The 18475-nt window shown below is 39.8% G+C and overlaps 1 protein-coding gene and 1 pseudogene across 4 annotated transcripts in view; both read left to right on the top strand.

The window, feature by feature from the left end:
- Positions 1 to 18475, top strand: part of LOC150099031 (serine/threonine-protein kinase Nek8-like) — a 1046903-nt gene that overhangs the window by 202230 nt on the left and 826198 nt on the right. The gene's annotated exons all lie outside the window — the stretch shown is intronic.
- LOC150099032 (phosphatidylserine decarboxylase proenzyme, mitochondrial-like) lies at positions 10252 to 11163 on the top strand (annotated as a pseudogene).

Below are 18475 nucleotides of genomic sequence, written 5' to 3'. Positions count from 1 at the left end.
TCCATTCCCTGGGCACCTTTGCCAAAGCCAGACTTTCATTGTAATGGCACGTTAAAGGTATTGTCAATTCGCAAGCACATTCTCTCAAAACTCGTGGCGAAATACCATCCAGTCCCACAGCTTTACTGACATCCAGAGTACTCAGTATCTGAAACACACTCTCCTCCTGTACCTCCAGACCTTGTACCAGTCCTATCCCTCTAGCATTAAAACTGACTCCTCTAGGATGAAATACTCCAATAAAGTGTTCATTGAACAATTCCACTATGTCCTCTGCATCAGTCACTCTATTCCCATTTTTATCCCACAATATCATTCTTCCACAGTCATTTCTCCTCCTACTGGCCACATAGCTAAAAAATTCCCTAGGATTTTCTTTGGATCTTAGGGCCAATCTCCTCTCATATTCCAGTTTCGCTTTCCTTACCACACGAGTCACTCTTCTGGCCTGTGTCTTATATTCTTCACCCATCCTCTCTTCACCTGTCTCCTTATATCTCTTCCATAGCCTCTTTTTCGCATGCAGTTCCTGTTTAATGTTGTTTGTCATCCACTTTACTCCAAATTGCGCCCTCTTCTTCACTCTTGGTATACAACTTACCATTGCTGATAACAAATATTCTTTCACAATTTCCCACGCACTGGTGATATCCCGGCCGTCCAATTCCTCCCTCCATGAAACTTCCCGAAGTTGACGTCTAAGACTATTATAATCACCTGCCTTATAATTCCACATAAGTTCCCGTCTCTTTGATACTCCTGCGTGTCTATTCATTTTCCATGTCAACACCATATGGTCACTCTCTCCAACTGGTGGGAGAGACGTCAACTCAGTTATTATCAACTCTTCTGATGCTATAACCAAATCCAAAATTTTTGAACCTCTTGTTCCCTCTGTTACATGTTGCCTAAGACATTTGTCCCTCAAGAATTCTAGAAATTCCATTCCCCTATTGTTACATGCATGTTCCTCTCTCCAATTTATACTACTGAAGTTAAAATCTCCCATAACAATCATTCTTCTTGCACTTGCCAAACTTAGCTGTCTAAACATCTCCTGGTCCCCATCCTCTGTGCTCCTGGGTCTGTAGCAACACCCAACTAAATATCCTGTCTTGCCTACCTCTAGCTCACACCATACGCTCTCAAAATCATTTGTCTCACTTCCTTCCAAATTCTCCACTCTTAGAGGACATAGGTCATCACTTATCATAAGCAGCACGTAGATATAACAGGAGAGCATACTTATTTGTTTAAAAATTAAAGTCCTAAAGTATTTAAATCTTCAAAAGAGCCAGTGACAGTTCTTTTTGTGCTAATATGAAAGGTGAGAAATGAGAACTCCTAGTGACTGGAAAAAGTAAAAATCTTCAGTGTTTTAAAGGTGTCAAAAGTTTGCCTGTTGACTACTGTTCTAGTGCAAATGCTTGGATGAATAATGACATTTTCAACAATTGGTTAGTTAAGTGGGATCTTAAACTAAAGTGAAAAATTGTCTTGTTAGTAGACAACTGTACTGCACACACAAACAATTTATCATTAGAGAATATCAGAGTAATTTTTTTTGCCTTCGAACACTACATCGTTAATTCAACCATGTGACCAAGTCATCATACGAGCTTATTATCATATGATAATAAGCTTCAAAAAGCTTATTATTGCTAGGTACTTCGTGCGAGAATTATAGCTGAACCTGATTATATAACCAATCTGATGTAAGTGCAATTGCAAAAAATATTTCCCTTCTTGATGCATTGCATTTGGTAGCATGTCTCAGAGAAGACTATTGAAAACTGCTTCCAAAAAGGTGGATTTTTTAAGATAAACTCTGAAACTCCTTCTTCCGAAGAATTTGAATATCTTACAAATTAAATTTTTGATAAAACCCCAGATGGTATGTCAAATATCCTTGGTTGGATATTGATAACAGCATTAAAGTGGTGCTGCCTGCAATGACAGTGTCAGAAGTCAGACTGCTTCCGATGAGAACTTTAAACTAATATAAAAAAGTGAACCTAATACAAGTATAGAAGAACAAATTTTACAAGTTCCTCCAACCAATGCCCAGTTGCAAGAAGCTCTACAAATACTTTGTCATGTGTTCAACCTAGAGCAACAAACTTTGAAAGGCATTATGAGTATGAGCAATTTATTCATGAACTACTATATTCAAAGACATGACAGACAACACTAGATAAGTTTTTAAAATAAATTTTGTGTTGTTGCTTATTAAAAAGTTGTTTATAACAATAAATTGAAATAAATGATGCAATTTTTTATATCCTTTGCTTAATGTTATGAGCCGATTAGTGTTATCGAAAAGCAACTGTCCGAAAGTGATCACAATAAGCAGCATCTGTACTTCTTCCAGGGATGGTCTCTTGTTCTGTACTTGTCTCCCTTCATTCTATGAAACAACTCTCTCATATCTCGCATTCCATAGTGAACCTTCTCTGGACTCTTTCCAATATCTCTTCATCACCTTGAAAACCAGGCATTCAAATCTGCACAAAGTAGTTCATATGCACTTTTAAATCAATTACTTAAAATCAATTAAATCAAATACAATTTCTTGGTATCTTTAATTTATAGTATAACCAAGTAAAAATTTCAATATCTCTAATCCAGAGTATTTTAATAATAAGGTATGACACCTTTTAACTACTTGTATATATGAAATATATAACTTCTGCATTACTTGTGACATTAGTGGCAGGCCCACTGAGTGAAACCACTGCTGAGTTATGAGTTAAATGATCCTCCAGGTAACTCACACAGATTAGAGTTATCTGGGCAATTGTCTGAGTTTCTGGAGAATTCCATTTAGTTATATAATGTCTGCTGAATTAATCTTGCAGCTGCTTCAGTGGATGTTTTACCTTGAGATTTGAGCAGCTCTGCTCTGTGGTGGGGGTGGGCCTGCCACCAATGAGTGTTCTGCATGTTCATCTCACTTAGTGACAGGTTCACCACTGAGGGTGAAAGGGTGGGCCTGTCACTGAGTAGACTCGCCACAAATTAATAAGTTAAATGATCCTTTAGGGGTCTCCCAAGTTTTTGGACAATTCCCACAAATAAACAAGATGTGGGAAGTCTGCTCAAGTGGTCTCACAGCCACTTTGGTGAATGCTTTTCCCTGGGATATGAGCAGCTTTGGTAGGGTGGGCCTGCCACTGGATAGAGCTAATGCTGACTAATGAGTTAAATGATCCTTCAGGTCACTCACTGAGTTGGTAATGTGAGGGATTACATGATTGGATCATTCCTGGACTTAAACAGTCTTTGGTATGGCTGTGGGAAAATTTGCTGAAGTGGTCTCTTTTTGGAGACCCCCCCCCCCCAACTTAAACAGCTTGTTATTTCCCTGGAAGTTGAGATGTTCTGCTCAGTGGCTGTTTTTTTTTCTTGTCACTGGGTGGAACCACCACTGTGTTTCCTGTCCTGGGGTGATTCAAGTCATGCATAGTGAGTTTAGCAGGTGATCCTTCAGAGTTACTCACTGAGAATTAGAGTGATCTTTTAGATTTCTCAGAGTATATGAAGAGGTATCCCAGCACTTTAACGTGCCTCATAAAAGTCAAAACCAGTCTGAAAGGATTTATGTTTTGCTTTATGGGATACCAGGGCAATTAATGGGAAGTCATTAGCCTCTGTACACAAATAGTCCAGTTGTGAAGATTATATGAAAACATTCTGTGCTTACGCTTGAATAAAGGATTAAATCAAGCATATAATTTCTTGCATCTTTAATTTATAGCCTTATACAAGGGAATCATAACTTCTTTGTTACCAGATGTCAAGGTCCTCCTAATTACTATAATATGTTGTAATTATAATTTCAGCAGTCTGGCTCCTGAACCTCATGTCTGCCCACCATCATACCCACCTCCTTCAAAGTTCTAAATTAATTGTACGATCTGCACCCCAATCTTGCCTACTAAATTTCATAACCTTGCAATAGCAGCATTTGCCAGGAGGAACAATATAAAGGGTGGCTATGGCAATTAAGAGAGGTGAAAAGGTGGATGAGATGATTGTGATGGTAGGAACAAATAACTTGAGTGGTAATGTAAGTCGGGCAGCAAGAGATATCAGACAGAGAGAGGAAAAATAGTGTACGTGTTGCTTAGGTATGATAATGATGAGCTGAGTAGAAGAGCACTAATATTGAATGACATAATAGCTAGAATGTGTGACAAGAGAGGACTGGTATATGTGGATGCTTGGAGTGCATTTGAGGAAAGAGAGGAATTGTATGCGAGAGACTGCTTATATTTGAATGAGGAAGGACGTAGGCATCTGCAGAGATTGCTGTTCTGAACGAGTAACTGTGTCCCAGGGAGGATGATAGCAGGGGTGGCCTTGTGGGAATGGATACTTGGGAGAAGGGAGACAACATCAGGTAACACTGAGCCCAGTGGAGTCTAGAGGAGATAATGCTGGGTATAGAAACAATGGCATTTATATGCTTTATACTAATGCCAGGAGTATCCGGAATAAGGGGGAGGAATTGATAGCGCAGATAGCATCAGCTTGGCCAAAAATTTTTGGGATCACTGAGACGTGGTTGACAGAAGGGGATATAATAACAGGAATGGAAGTTGCTGGGTATAGCATTTTTCATCAGGATAGGAGGGGGAAAGCGTGGTGGTGGTGGTGGTGGAGTACTGTTTATGATAAGTAATGACCTATGTCCTCTAAGAGTGGAGGATTTGGAAGGAAGTGAGACAAATGATTTTGAGGGCATATGGTGTGAGGTAGAGGTAGGCAAGAGAGGATATTTAGTGGGGTGTTGCTACAGACCCAGGAGCACAGAGGATGGGGACCAGAAGATGTTTAGACAGTTAAGTTTGGCAAGTGCAAGAAGAATGATTGTTATGGGAGATTTTAACTACAGTAGTATAATATAAATTGGAGAGAGAAAGATGCATGTAGCAATAGGGGAATGGAATTTCTAGAATTCTTGAGGGACAAATGTCTTAGGCAACATGTAACAGAGGGAACAAGAGGTTCAAGAGTTTTGGATTTGGTTATAGCATCAGAAGAATTGATAATAACTGAGTTGACATCTCTCCCACTAGTTGGAGAGAGTGACCATATGGATTGACTTGGAAAATGAATAGACACGCAGGAGTATCAAAGAGACAGGAACTTATGTGGAATTATAATGCAGGTGATTAGAATAGTCTTAGACGTCAACTTCGGGAAGTTTCATGGAGGGAGGAATTGGAAGGCCAGGATATCATTAGTGCGTGGAAAATTGTGAAAGAATATTTGTTAGCAGCAATGGTAAGTTGTATACCATGAGTGAAGAAGAAGACACAATTTGGAGTAAAGTGGATGACTAACAATATTCAACAGGAATTGCATGCAAAAAAGAGGCTATGGAAGAGATATAAGGAGACAGGTGAAGAGTAGATGCATGAAGAATATAAGACACAGGCTAGAAGAGTGACTAGTGTGATAAGGAAAGCGATACTGGGATATGAGAAGAGATTAGCCCTAAGATCCAAAGAAAATCCTAGGGAATTTTTTAGCTATGTAGCCAGTAGGAGGATAAATGACTGTGGAAGAATGATAATGTGGGATAAACATGGGGATAGAGTGACTAATGCAGAGCATATAGTGGAATTGTTCAATGAACACTTTATTGGAGTATTTCATCCTAGAGGAGTCAGTTTTAATGCTAGAGGGATAGGGCAGGTTCGAGGTTTAGAGGTACAGTAGTACAGAGTGTGTTTCAGATACTGAGTACTGTGGATGTCCGTAAAGCTTTGGGACTGGATGGTATTTCACGACGAGTTTTGAGAGAATGTGCTAGGGAACTGACAGTGCCTTTAATCTGGCTTTTCAATGAATGTCTGGCTGTGGGAAAGGTGCCCAGGGAATAGAAGGAAGGTAAGATAGTGCCATTGCATAAGGGTGGTAACAGACTGGAAGTGTCTAATTATAGACCAGTTTGTGTGTCATCAGTAGTTGTTAAGATCTTGGAGAAAGTAGTGAGGGACCGTATACAGCATTGGGCAGATGAGGGTAATGTTATCTGTGAGAGTCAACATGGATTTGTGAAAGGGCGCTCTTGTTTTAGCAGTATGCTAGCCTTTTATAATAAAGTTACAAGAACATTAGATGAGGGAAAAGCATATACTGCAATTTTCTTAGATTTAGCAAAGGCATTTGACAAGGTGCCACATGATAAGCTGATATTTGAGTTGCACATGGGTCTGGATGTCAGATTGATTAACTGGATTCAGGATTGGCTGTCTGATAGGTATCAGAGAGTTGTGTATGGTACAGTAGTTTCAAGGAGGCAGAAGGTTACAAGTGGGGTCCCACAGGGCTCAGTACTAGAACCTATATTGTTTAACCTTTATATCAATGACATTGCCAGTGGATTGCAAGGGGATATTCAGTTGTTTGCGGATGATGTGAAGTTGGGAAGGATTATTAGTAATAGTGCAGATGTGGTAGCCCTCCAAGAGGATTTGAATAAGCTAGATAGATAGGCAAATGAATGGGGGCTTCAGTTTAATGCAGCAAAATGTAAGGTCTTCAGGTTTGGGAAATATCGATGGGATGCTGCATACTCTATGGGAGGAGGTATACTGGAGATAGTAGGGGCGACAAGAGATCTGGGGTTGATGATTGATAGAGACCTGAAGGTTCGGGGACATATTGCAAAGGTGGTGAAGGTAACACAGAGGATTGCTGCAATTATGAGAAGGACACTGACCTGCAGTGATAAGAGGGTTATCATTCCGTTGTATATGTCTCTGATCAGACCACACTTGGACTATTGTTCTCAGATTTGGTCCCCAGGATTTGAAGGGGATAAATTAACTATGGAAAGAATACAAAGATGGATGACAAAGATGGTTTCAGGACTGTATACAAGGATAGTTATGAGGATCGGCTGAGGGAATGTGGACTGCAGAGTTTGGTTGATAGAAAGAGTGATGATATGATTGAGACTTTTAAACTGTTGAGAGGTGGTGACAGGGTTGACAATGGGGAGTTCTTTTTTTTGCTTGGTTGAACAGCAGGAAAGAGTGATGACAAGAAGCCATCCCTGGAAGTTACGAAAGGAAACTGTGAGCAAGAGGGTGAGGAGTGGTTTCTTTGCGTGGAGGGTGGTTGAACCGTGGAATGAATTGCCTGATGGAGTGGTGAGAGCGAGAATGGTCAATGAGTTTAAGGAATGGTAGGATAGACTTTGTGACTCGATGAGTCTTGACAGACTTTATGTTCTTAGGAAGGACCTCACATGATGAGTCTTTTGACTCCATGGAGGCCTGAATAATAATAATAATAATAAAAAACTGGTGGCCCCACTCACATTGCCTATTGAGATCTGCCTGCAAAACAACAACACTCGTCATGCTGCTCATAGTTCTTATCAACTTTTTATCATCAGCAATCATCTGCATATTGGCAGTTAAGCCTGTCCCAGTATTATTAACATACTGGTTAAACACATACAAGTTAAACAATGATGACCCTTGAGACAGACCCTTCTGCACTGTTCTGGTGACCTTCCTCTTTCAGATGACACTCCACCATATACAACTCACTAATACCTATCTGACAGCCAGTTACCAATCCAAATCAATATTCTCTTGTCTAATCCCATGTGTTTAATTTGATTATGGGCTGATCTTGTGACAATCTATGAGGTCTTTGAAAAATCAAAGTATACCTCTGTGTATACATCTCCCTTATCCAATGAATTCATCACCTAGTACACATGCAGATTGCTAAAACATGAACTCCCCTTATTAAACCCATGTTAATCATCATTGAGGATGTTAATATTGGCAAACCAATTCTGACTCCTAATCCTAACCGACCTCTCTAACACCTTAAGAACTGAGGGTGATGTTCTAACAGTGATAAAAATCCAAGGGTATAGCATATTTCAGCCCAATAGGGAAGGTAAACATGCTGGTGGAGTGATTCATGATAAGAGATGAATTGTGCTCTCTCGGGATGGAAAATCTCAGTGGAAATAATACTAATGGCTTTGAGAGTATATCGTGTCAGATGGATATGTTTACAGGACAACATAATTATGGAATGTTGCTACAGACCAGGGAATATAGATGGTGATGAGCAGGAAATCTTTAGGCAAAATAGGCAATCATTGTGGGCAGACTTCAGTTATAGTGATATAAACTGGCGAGAGGAGCCAGCATACAGTAATAAGGGAACAGAATTTTTCCATTTCTTCAGGGACAACCGTCTTAGGCAGCATGCAGTGGAGGGAACATGATGATCAAGAGTTCTGAATTTGGTGATAGATTTACGAGGGTGGTCTGAGAAGTTCTCAACCTAGAAATGAAAAAAAATTTATAATTTCAAATATTTTTATTTTTAACATAATCTTCCTTTTAGACTAATACATTTATTCCAGCTATGCTCCTGTGCCATTATCCCATCCCTGCAGTGGTTCTTAGTAAGATCTGCAAAATACCCCTCTACAGCTGCAATCACCTCTTGATTCAAAGAAAAACGCTGACCAGAGAGGAAGAGTTTTAGTTTTGGAAGAGATCAGAGAAAGCCAAATCTGGGGAATAGGGTGGATGTTCCAACAATTTATAGTGCAGATCCATTAATTTTCCCATTGCCAAAACACCTTTGGTGGCTGGTGCATTGTCCTGATGAAAGATGATTTTTTTTCTTCTGCAAACCGGGTCTTTTCAAACTAATTTTTTCATCTAGTCTGGTTAAAAGATCGGAATAATATTGTTTTACCCTTTTCAAGATAATTAATAAACAAAATGCCTTTAGCATCCCAAAAGATCTTTCCTGCTGATGGAACCAACTTTGGCTTCTTTGGCACCGAATAACCGGTTTCTGTCCACTGTTTTGACTGCTGTATGATTCTGGTGTGTAGTGATGAATCCAAGTCTCATCCATGGTAATAAATTGATGCAAAAAATCAGTTTTATTCTTTTTAAAACGCTCCAAGCACTGTTCAGAGATTTTCATGCAAGTGCATTTTTGATCTGCTGTGAGCAAGCACGGCACCCATCTTGCACAAAGCTTTTTCATTTGCAATTCTTCATGCAAAATGTATCTCGCACATTCTTTTTGAAATGCCTGTAGTCTCAGCAATTTCACGCACTTGACTCATTGGTCATCCAGTAACATATCGTGCACTCTCATATTCGGAATACTGAGTACACTAAATGTCCATATGGCAAGGTGACTAGATGGAATTTCACCACGCGTTTTAAGGGAATGTACCTATGGAACTGACTGTGCCGCTATTTTGCAGGTTCCTAGAGAGGAGAAGGAGGCTAAGATAGTACCATTGCATAAGGGTGGTTATAGAATGGAGGGATCAAACTATAAGCCTGGTTGTATATCTTCTGCAGTTATGATTTTGGAGAAATTGGTAGGAATGCATATACAGAATTGGGCAGATGAGGAAAATATTATTTATGCAGTTCAGGGCATAAATATTATTTATGCCCTGACCTGCCTTGTTTTAGTAACACGGTTACCTTTTTTTTTTATTGCATTGATACATACATGTGCACATGTTCAAGTATGATTTGTGTATCTAAAGTTAAGTTCTTTTGATTAGGATAAGTGGGTGTTTGCTTGTGTCAAATGTTGATTTATTTATGATCAGTGCATTTTGCAAGAGTTACTGAAAAAAAGTGGGGGTGGATAAAGAAAAAGTAAGTAAACAAGCTAGCATGGTCTGTCTATGCAAGCAAGTTTAGTCATCCAGGAAATATCATCAACGGTGTATAGGGATCAAGAAAACAATTAAAGATAGCATGAAGTTGTATATATATAATGTTAAAGGATAACTATAGGACTGAAATGGATGAATTGAGAGATAAAGCTAGAATTTCAGAAGGGAGGAATAAATATGAAGCATTTATAGTCATAGATTACTTAAGTCATTACAGTTGACTGATTTTGGAATATTTTCCTTTGCACAAGAGAGTAAAATCATTAACTCATATAGATTACCATCATCTGCTCCATTAAAGAAATTTTTACTAAGTAGTTCAGACTTCAGCCATGATATATGTGGTATGTCAACAAAATCCAGTTTTTCCTCTCATCAGTCATGGCAGTGGGTTGGAACAAGCCCTTTAATTCGTTATATCCTGGCACTTCATTGGACTCCTATACCACTTGGGTTAGGTGGTGTTGCATTTATAGCATATCAACAGTTTCAATATGTGAAAAAATGTGAATTTATAAAAATAAATTCTACAAAAAAAACAATTGTTGGCTAGTGATTTGGAGGTATCACTTTATATGATGCTTCCTCTGAGGATAACCTCTCGCTGATGGGGTTGGGTTAAATCTTCCTTTGTGGATGCACAAGCCTGTCCTTAACCTTTTTGTGTATGTATTTGATTGCAATATTAAAGAAGCTGCCAAGGAAGATTTAGCTGAGTATAAAAATCTTGGAGAATTTTTTAGGCAAGGACCGAAACCTAATGTGAGGCCTGTTGATCCCAAAGATTGTATTGTAAGTCCTGCAGATGGGACAGTGCTTCATTTGGGTAGAATTCAATATGGATATATTGAACAAATTAAAGGTAAGACATGGTATAATAAGGATACCAAGAATATGATAATCCAGTCACATGAAGATTATGATAAGTCTTTGCTGCAAGAAGGAAAGGAAACATATTTATATCCGTGTGTTGTATATTTGGCACCAGGAGACTATCATAGATTTCATTCTCCATCTGATTGGACTGTTCAGTTTAGAAGACATTTTCCAGTTGAGCTTCTTAGTGTTAGACCTGAAATTGTAAATTGGACAACTGGTCTTTTTAATATTAATGAAAGATTGATGTGTATATAGGGAAATGGAAACATGGATTCTTTTCAATGACAGCTGGTGGTGCTACCGATGTTAGCTCCATCAAAGTATATTTTGATAAGGATCTGTCTACAAATCAATGCCATTGGGTCAAAGGAAGCTATGATGATTGTGGTTTGAGCAGTAGTAATGGTAAAATAAAATTGATGAAAAGTTATCCGTTTGGAGAATTCAGTCTTCGATATACTATTGTACTTGTGTTTGAGGCTGCAAATAATATCCAGTTTGATATTGAAATAGGTCAAAAGATTAAATATTGCCAAAGAATCATTACATGTGATAAAAATTCTTTGGAGAAAACTTAATACAGGATAATAAAATCTTGTTGGTCTGCCAAGATTTCATTATCCTTGCAGGTTAAGGATGGAATGGCATTATCTATTTATTGAGACTATACACACTTGTGTTTCAAGCATATTGCTGAATTTTTCTGTGACGTATATTACATCAGGATATACTAGCCAAAGGATTATTATTATTCAGGCCTCCATGGAGTCAAAAGACTCATCGTGGGAGGTCCTTCCTAAGAAACACAAAGTGTATCAAGATTCATCGAGGTGAGTCCCCCCGAGAAACACAAAGTCTATCATACCACTCCTTAAACTCATTGACTGTTCTCACTCTCACCACTCCATCAGGCAATGCATTCCGTGGTTCAACCACCCTCTATGCAAAGAAACCACTCCTCACCCTCTTGCAAACAGTTTCCTTTTATAACTTCCAGGGATGGCCTCTTGTCACCACTCCTTCCCGCTGTTCATCCAAGCGAAAGAACTCCCCTGTAACCACCTATCAACAGTTTAAAAGTCTCAATCATATCACCTCTCCTTCTATCCACCAAACTCTGCAGTCCACATTCCCTCAGCTGATCCTCATAACTAACATGGTACAGTCCTAAAACCATCTTTGTTATCCACCTTTGTACCCTTTCCACAGCAAATTTATCCCCTTCAAATCCTGGGGACCAAATCTGAGAACAATAGTCTAAGTGTGGTCTGATCAGAGACTTATACAGGGTGTTCGGGATAAATTTGACAGTTTCGTAAGGAAAAAGAAAATCTTCTTTGTATCTATTAAATTTAATGAATTGACAAAAAAACATTACAGGCAGAGTTAATTACAATACTATCAACAAGATTTACTCAAAATAACCACCATTAGCATCGATCATAGCTTCAATTCTGCTTCGGAACCTCGAACAAGCTGATGCTACAGTCTCCCTGGGAAGGGCCGCAAAAACTGTTTTAATTTTATCCATTAACTGGGCTTTTGTATTACTGGAAGTGCGATTGGTGTCTTTTTCAACTGCGCCCCATACAAAATAATCCATGGGGTTAAGGTCTGGGGAGTTTGGAGGCCAAACATTTGGACTGGTGAAGTCGTAGAAATTTTCAGACAACCATTTTTGACTTTTCCCAGAGGTGTGGCAAGGGGCCGAATCCTGCTGCCATACATACGGCCTACCATTGGCTACCCTTGTTATCCAGGGCTTGACTACAGTTAGCAACTCCACGAACAAAGCCCGAATTCCAATGCCAGGGTTCTTCAACACCTGTTCCTGCAGATTTGCGAGGAATTCTGCTGTACGAACGCAATCAGATCGTCTGCTAGGGATCTTTCTTCTTGCTACATCCTCGTAGTTACCATTGCAAGTCTCTAGTTCATGCCTGATTGTTTTTACTGTATTCAGGGAGCATTGGGCAGCAGTCGTAATATCCTTATTTTGATGGCGGGCACGAATTATCATGATACAAGTTATTCTCTTCCATGATTCAGGTGGGTTCCAGCTATCCATCCTTTCTGACATCTTGTATATGAATGAAGAAGGGTCCAAACTTTTAAATGAAGATAAGTGTGTGTTAATACATGTAACTTACGGAAAAATATAATTAATTATAAATATGTCAAATTTATCCCGAACACCCTGTATAATGCAATAATAACCCTTTTATCTCTGCAAGTCAGTGTCTTTCTCATTATTGCAGCAATTCTCTGTGTTACCTTCACCACCTTTGCAATATGTCCCAATATGTCAATATGTTTCTATCAATCATCAACCCCAGATCTCTTGTCTTCCCTACTTCCTGCAGTATAACTCCTCCCATAGAGTATGCAGCATCCCATCGATGTTTTCCAAACCTGAAGACCTTACATTTTGCTGCATTAAACTGACCACAAAAAAAAAACTGTTTTTGTGTAATTTTACTGAGATGTTTTGTAAGTCTTATGTCTGCATTTAATTATTATTATTATTATTATTATTCAGGCCTCCATGGAGTCAAACGACTCAACGTGGGAGGTCCTTCCTAAGAACATAGTCTGTCAAGACTCATCGAGGGGAGGTCCCCCCCCTAAGAAACACAAAGTCTATCATACTACTCCTTAAACTCATTGACTGTTTTCGCTCTCACTACTCCATCAGGCAATGCATTCCACGGTTTAACCACCCTCCATGCAAAGAAACCACTCCTCACCCTCTTGCTCACAGTTTCCGTTCGTAACGTCCAGGGATGGCCTCTTGTCATCACTCCTTCCCGCTGTTCAACCAAGCAAAAGAACTCCCCAGTGTCAACCCTGTAACCACCTCTCAACAGTTTAAAAGTCTCAATCATATCACCTCTCATTCTTCTATCCACCAAACTCTGCAGTCTACTTTCCCCCAGCCTGAGGGAATCCATGAGGAAATTCAGGCCTCCATGGAGTTAAAAGACTCATCGTGGGAGGCCCTTCCTAAGAAACACAGTCTATCAAGATTCATCAAGGGGAGCCCCCCCCCACCCGAATATTGTCCTAGAGAATAGCTTCTGATGAAGACAAAAGTGCAAGAAGGAATTTTTAAGAACATTGATTCATACTCTGTAGCTAATGAATATCTATTGTATATAGTTTAATAATTGCTTAAGACTTAATCATCATTAAGTCTTTCTGAAAAGGTTTAGTATTGTCAGCTGTGTTCTTTAAGCATGAAATAAGCATCATTTATTATTATTATTACACCCTGCATGGAGTCGACAGACTCATCTTGGGAGGTTCATTCAACTGACAACATATTTATCATATTACTATTATTATTACTATTATTACAGGCAACTCCAGGGAGTCAATTAGACTCATCGAGGGAGGCCCCAAATCATATTCATCACAACTATTTGACATTCATACAGTATCTATCATACCTCGCCTTAAACTCATTCACTGTCACAGCATCCACCACAGACTCAGGGAGCGCATTCCACTCATTCACTACTCTAAAAGTAAAGAACCCAGCTCTAACACCTTTACTAACCACACTTTTTCCCAGCTTCCATGGATGTCCCCTAGTCCTCCCACAACCAGCCCTGTTCTCAAAAATATCTTCTGAATTAATTTTATAGAAACCCTTCAGTAATTTGAATGTCTCAATCATATCTCCCCTCCTCCGCCTATCAACCAATTTTTGCAACCCACAAATCCTCAACCTGTTCTCATACGGTTCATTCCACAGACCTGCTATCATCTTGGTCACTCGCCTCTGGATCCTCTCCACCTCCTCCCCATCAAGAAGAAACCTAGGTGACCAAATCTGAGCACAGTAGTCTAGATGGGGTCATATCAAGGCTCGATGCAGAGGAACAATAACCTGCTCGTCAACGTATTCTTCAGCAACCAACTGATTTCATGAGCTGATTTGGCCACTTTCGCAATGCGTCCCCTAAATTTCAATTCCTTATCCACTAACATTCCTAAATCTCGTGCCTCATCAATTTCCTGGAGCACGGTTCCACGAATGCAGTAAACTGCCGCCAATCTTTTCACCCCAAAATGCATAACCTTACATTTTGCCACATTAAATTGACATCCATTCTCCTTAGCCCAGACCTCCAATCTATCCAAATCATCCTGCAAAATTTTGACGTCATCTGCATTCACTATTGCCCTACCCAACTTCGCATCATCCGCAAACAAATGAACTGTTCCTCTCAGATCCTTTCCTATATCATTTATGAACAAATTAAACAGCAGTGGTCCAAGAACAGATCCTTGTGGCACACCACTAGTCACAGGCCGTCTTGTGGACTCTACCTCCTGAGTAAACCACTCTCTGATATCTCTCCGTCAACCACCCTCCTATCCATCTCACCAACCCTATGTCCATTCCCATATGCTGCAATTTACTGATTAGAATTCCATGTGGTATCCTGTCAAAGGCCTTAGCAAGGTCCAGTAGAATCACTGTAAACCCATTACCCTTATCGAGTTCAGCCATCACTGTGTTATAATACGTGAGCAAGTTACTGAGGCATGACCTACCCTTCACAAAACCATGCTGTCCCCGATACAATATCCCATTTTCTTCTATCCAATCTTGTATTTTCCTCTTGACTATTTTCTCTAAGACCTTAATAACGATTCCTGTTATGCTGATTGGCCGGTTATTTTCAACAGCAGCCTTGGAACCACCTTTGTGCAGTGGAACTATTTTCCCCTCTTTCCACCCCCTTGGGCACTGACCCAGTCCTGAGGCTCAAATTAAACAAAATGGTCAAGGGCACTGACAATTCTTTTGCCGCTTCACTTACGACACGAGCTGGTGTACCATCCAATCCCACAGATGTATTGACATTGAGGTTCTGTAATAGACTAGTTACCTCTACTTCATTCATCACAATTCCAATATAAGCTGTTGGTTCTTCCATTCCTGCAAAGTCACCACCTGGATGATATACTCTTGCAAAGTGCTCGCTCAGTAATTCCACAATATCGACTGATTCGGTTACCTCCCTACCCTCAGCATTTTTTAAGATCATTCTATCATGAGCATTTTTCCTTTTACTTGCAACATATTGAAAAAACTGTTCGGGATTCTCTTTAGCCTGCAAGGCCAATTTCCTTTCGTAATCTGCTTTTGCTTTTCTTACCACCCTTGTTACCATCCTGGCCTTAGTTTTATACTGTTCCTGCGGCTTATGGTCACCCTTCTCCTTAAATTCCCTCCACAATTGTTTCTTTTTTTGCAGCTCAAGGTTAATAGTGTTATTCATCCATTTAACCCCTACTTGATTTATTATTCGGACTCTTGGTATACACAGTCAACCATTGCCTCCTGCAAACAGTTCTTAACCACCTCCCATGCACTATCAACATTCAGCCCTTGCAGTTTTACATACCATGGCATTGAGCCAAGCACACACCTAAGCTTGTCATACTTACCAGCCCGGTAATTCCACATGTACCCTGTCTTAATTGTAAATTCCACTCCTTTAGCCACCTCCCAAGTCATGACCTTATGGTCACTCTCACCAATTGGTGGCAACATGGTCATGTTCATTACAGCCACATTCTTGGTTGCAATTACTAGGTCCAGCACTCTCTTCCCCCTGGTATTTTCCAATACATGTTGCCGTAGATAGTTGTCCCTTAATAACCGCATAAAATCCAGTTCCTTCCTCCCATGAGCCCTCTCCTCTTTCCAGTCAATGTTACCATAATTGAAATCACCCATAATAATTACCCTCCTTCCACTCATTTCTTCTATTTGCTTATGCATACTATCCCTGCAATCCACTCCATCACCCCGTCTATAGCAGCACCCAATTGTATATTTTGTTCTGCTGGATTCTATCTCACACCAAACAGCCTCAAATGTGCTTTTTTCCCCATCATGCAGTTCAACTTCTATACACCTTGGTTGAAGCTCATCAGCTATCATCAATAACACTCCTCCCCCCTTTTTATTCACCCTGTCACTCCTGAACTGAACACGCTATACCCGTCGCATTCAATCCCACTAGCTTTATCATCTTCTGTCAGCCATGTTTTACTAATACCGACAACCTGTGGCCTGGAAGTGCCAACCATGGCCAAAAACTCTTCCTTCTTGTTCCTAATACTCCTGGCATTAGTGTACATGAATTGCAGAAGCCCATTTGTCCCATCCCTACTTTGATGCCTTATACTAACTATCCCATTCTGATTTGTTGTCCGTCGTACTCGCCCAGGCTTAATATACTCATTCATACCCTTAACTGCCCCCCCCCAATGTCTGCATATCTACTCCCCCCCTCTTAATAAATCTAGTTTCCCTGAGTCTGTACATCCACTTCCACATCATTCATCAACACTCTTTCAAGTCTCCGTACACCAACTCCATTCAAATGCAACCCATCCATCTTATATAAGTCCTTTCACCCATCGAACTCATTACACACATCCACAAATTCCACACCACTCTCCATGCATAACCCACGCATAAAGTCATTGGCAATTATGGCCCTCCTTCTAAACACTTCGCTGTCATACCGTGGTAAGATACTCACCATCCTAACTCTCTCACTCTTCTCTTTTGCTACCTCAAACAACTCCCTCACATCCTCTATCATTTCCATTTTGTCCTCTTTCAAATCATTCGTTCCTGCCACGATTATCATCTCTTTCACCCTCTGTTTTTGCAGTTGAATAGATTCGCTGACGTCCTTTATGTTTGCACCCGGCTAGTACGACTTCGTTAAACTCTCAATTATTACGCCTCTTAATAGCGAATCCCCATACAGCACTCGCTCCTTCATTTTATTGACGTTTGCGAAGATTCTATTATTTGCCATCACAGACTTCCGCCCGTTATTTGTCGATACGTTCAACACACATTTTTGCATACGGTCCAGTTGTCTTTTAGCTCTGTGTATCGCACCATTCAAACGGGCAATTTCGCTACTCGCATTTATCTCACCATTTTCGTTATCGATCAAATCATCCATTCTTTCTGTGTTTCTATCTTCATATAGAATCTATAGTCTATAAATATAGAATATTGAATCTATATATATATAGAATCTTACAGTCCTTAGCACTCCTTGTATTAACAACACATTCTGGTAATGCATTCCATTCACTGACATTTCTCCATTGTCAGTGAATGACCTCTGGTTCTTCCCCCTCTCACCTTCTACTCTTTTTATAATCCCCTCTGCATTAATCCATTATCATATAAGAGAGGTGATATGTCTCTATCATATCACCTCTCTTCATCCTATCCACCAAATTCTGCAATCGACATCTCTTCAACTTCTCTCCATAGCAAGCATTCCAAACTCCTGATATTGTCTTAGTCACTCATTTCTGGACCCTCTCCACTATCTCCACATCACATTGAAAACCAAAACTCTATTTCTGCACTCCAAAATGCAATACCTTGCACTTATTAATATTAAAACTACAATCTAACTCTTTTGTCCAAGTCAAAGTCACAATAGTCCAAGTGTAGTCTGACCAGTGCCTTATACAGTAGCACAATCACTTCATTATCTTTGCATGGTAGAGTACTTCTTATCATAGCAGCACAATGTGCAACCTTTGCAACACTAGCAATATGCCTCTCTGAACTTCAATCTACTGTCAACCATAACTCCCAAATCTCTAATCTTATCCAGTACAGCACCATCGATAATAGTACACAGCCTTATATTTCTGCACTCCAAAATGAACACCTTGCACTTATTAATATCAAAACTACAATCTAACTCTTTTGTCCAAGTAAAAAGTCTCTTCAAATTTTCCTGAAGGGATTCAGCATCATCAGCATAACTGAAGATCCCTAGTCAGTCCACATGATGTATCGTTTACAAACAAGTTAAACATCAG

The sequence above is a fragment of the Typopeltis vanoorti genome, chromosome 15 (assembly GCF_054136105.1).
Source record: "Typopeltis vanoorti isolate ZY-2024b chromosome 15, IOZ_Tvanoo_1.0, whole genome shotgun sequence".
Lineage (NCBI taxonomy): Eukaryota > Metazoa > Arthropoda > Arachnida > Uropygi > Thelyphonidae > Typopeltis > Typopeltis vanoorti.
Note: the sequence above shows the minus strand (reverse complement) of the source record. Positions and strands in the feature narration are given on the sequence as shown.